This window comes from Gossypium hirsutum, chromosome A04, assembly GCF_007990345.1.
Source record: "Gossypium hirsutum isolate 1008001.06 chromosome A04, Gossypium_hirsutum_v2.1, whole genome shotgun sequence".
NCBI classification, from domain to species: Eukaryota; Viridiplantae; Streptophyta; class Magnoliopsida; order Malvales; family Malvaceae; genus Gossypium; species Gossypium hirsutum.
In genome coordinates this window covers 66,817,232-66,820,264 of record NC_053427.1, presented here as the reverse complement: position 1 = coordinate 66,820,264, position 3,033 = coordinate 66,817,232, and the positions used below count along the sequence as shown (strand labels likewise).

The following is a 3,033-nucleotide window of genomic DNA, read 5'->3' as shown; positions in this document are numbered from 1 at the left end:
CATTTGCCCATCGATTCGAGTTTTTTCACCTTCCTCTATAATAATTTTGTGCATGCAAAATGGAGAGCTTATACCTCGATATCAACTATGGTCCAACCAACTATTTTCTTAAATTTCTTTAGAACAACTGTTAGTTGCTCCTCTTGATCTTTCGTCAGTTCAGCTAAAATAATCACAGGCAAAGTGGAACAGTCACCTAAATAAACGTATTTCAAATGGGAAGGAAGTACTTTTAGTTCAAGTGTAGGTGGTTCTTCAATTGACAATTTGGGTTGCAACAAATTCTCTGACTTCCAACTTCAACGGTTCAAACTGTGTGGATTGAATAAAATTTCTCGGATTGGCTTCCCCCAGAACCATGTTTTCTTCACTTTCTTCATCCTTCAAAGGGTAAACCCTAAGGCTTTCTCCAATGGATCTTCTTCAAGATGGCTTTCCATAGAAGTCAGGGTTTCTAACTCTTCCATAACTGAACACTCTTCTATCAGATCAGGAAAATTTATCGCTTTAAAAATGTTAAAAGTTACCTGATCATCTTGAACTCACATGGTGAGTTCGCCTTTCTGTACATCAATTAACGTTCTTCTCGTGGCTAGGAAAGGTATCCCAAGGATAATTGGCACTTCCCTATCTGCTTCAAAATCTAGAATAATGAAATCAGCAGGAAAAGTAAATTTATCAACTCTTACCAAAACATCCTCGATCTTTCCTTCGGGGTATGCTAAAGATCGATTCGCTAGCTGAAGCATCATAGTTGTAGGTCTTACTTATCCTATCCTTAGCATCTTGGAAATAGACTTAGGCATCAAGTTGATACTTGCTGTTAAGTCACACAAAGCTTTACCGTAGTAAGATTCACCAATATTATAGGGTATCATAAAGCTTCCTGGATCCTTCAATTTCGGTGGCAGCTTGTTCTGCAGGAACGTACTGCACTCCTTTGTCATGGCGACAGTCTCATACTCACTCAGTCGTTTCTTCTTGGACAATACATCCTTCATAAACTTTACGTAATTCAAAATTTATTCTAAAGCCTCCACCAATGGAATATTGATGTGTAATTGCTTCAAAACATCCAAAAACTTCTTGAATTGCACCTCTTGTTTCTTCTTGTGTTGCTGTAATCTTTGCAGATATGGAGGTAATGGAACATTCAGTTGAACCAGACAACTCTTCTGAGTAGGTAATCTGCATCCAAAGAAGATGTTAAAGTATCTGAATTCACTAAGTTAGGATTTACCTTGTTAGTCTTTGCAGTTTCTGATTCTTTTGGTGTAGGAATTTCAACAGCTGGTTGACTTTCCTCTTTTTCTACAAGCTCGTCTTTGACATCAATCAATCAGGGTTCTAGAATTTTACCACTTCGCAATGCCACTTCCTTGATATGTTCTTTACCCAAGTTTCTTGGATTCTCAATATTGCTCAACAATGTTCCTTGCGGTCTATTACAAAGCTCCGTAGCTAACTGACCCATTTGGTTTTCTAAATTTTTCAATGTTGCTACTTGGCTCTGGTTCAAAGCGTCATTCTTTGCCATGTATGCTTTTAATAAGTTCTCCAAACTGTTTGATGCCTAAGCTTGAGGTAGTTTTGGAGCTTGCTGATTAAACCCTTGATTTTGGTTGGGTCTATGCTGCATAAAGTTGTTGTTTGGTCTATTTCCTTGGTTGCTCCAAGAAAAGATGGGTTGATTACGCCATGAAAGATTATAGAAGTTGGACTGAGGTTCTTGTCCACTCCTATTCTGATGTTGGTTCCCCATATAGTACACTGACTCGAGATTCAATGGGCAATTCTTGAAAGAATGACCTTCCCCACAGTACACACAGGAAACTACTTCAAATGGACTTGGTGGCTGAGCTACAAAATTATTAGCATTATAAGTGGTAAACTGCTTTAACATAGAGGAAATGGATGATACCTGAGCTGAGAACGAAGTAAGAGCATTAACTTCATGAACACTAGCTATACATCTTCCTGAAGCTGTTTGATTTGTTGCCCATTGATAGTTATTACTCGCGATCCTCTCGATGATCTCATAAGCCTCATTATAAGACATAGACGAAATTGCACCATTCGCAAAAGCATCTACCATCAATCTTGTATGTGCATTGAGACCATTATAGAATGCCTCCAACTGGATACAATGAGGAATCCCATGATGAGGACACTTACGAAGTAACTCTTTAAATCACTCCCAAGCCTCACACAAAGACTCGTCATCCAATTGTTGAAAAGTTGTGATCTCGTTCCTCAACTTAGTGTTCTTGCTAGGTTGGAAATACTTTACCAAAAATCTCTCTGCTAATTCTTACCATGTAGATATGAAACTTGGTGGCAATGAATTGAGCCATGCTCATGCTCGATCTCGCAATGAGTACGAAAACAAATTCAACCTCAGTGCGTCTTCAGTCACACCGGCTATCTTGAATGAATCACTCACCTCCATATATAATCGAAGGTGGAGGTGTGGATCTTCTGTGGGCATACCACTAAATTGGCCCACCGTTTGTATCATTTGAAATCTGGCCTTCTAATTCCTGGATTTAACTCACTAAAAAGTGGCACAGCATATTTTCTAATGCATCGATCCCAATCATCGGCAATGAGAATGGGATTTCGTACACGTTCGGCTTTATTACCTTGGTCTTGATTTTGATTTCCAAGGTCCATCTCGACTTGTTTTTGAGTTATTCGACCACGTCTTCTTTGTCTGAAAGTTCACTCAAATTTAGGGTCTATTGGGAGTAAATCTATAATTTGATCTATGCTTATAAACACCTGAGAAGAATTTCACAAAATTAAAAAGAATAAGTTAGTACTGTTAGAAATAACCAAATTGAAAGTACATAATTTCACAAAAAATGACTATGGCAACAATTAACAGTCCCTGGCAACGGCGCCAAAAACTTGTAACGCTCGGGTTTGTGTAAATGTACACAGTCGTTATCAAGTAATAAGTATCGAGTTATCGTCTCTACAAGGATTGTATTTGTGCTAAGTCAATTAGTTTGTAACATTATATTAACAATT

The 3,033-nt window shown here is 38.1% G+C and overlaps 1 non-coding gene across 1 annotated transcript; it reads left to right on the top strand.

Annotated features, from left to right (window-relative positions):
- The first annotated feature begins 2,153 nt into the window (after nt 1–2,153).
- Nucleotides 2,154–2,260, top strand: LOC121228355 (small nucleolar RNA R71). Its single transcript, XR_005925931.1, has one exon. It is a non-coding gene; the product is annotated as a small nucleolar RNA R71 (small nucleolar RNA).
- The last annotated feature ends 773 nt before the right edge of the window (nt 2,261–3,033 follow it).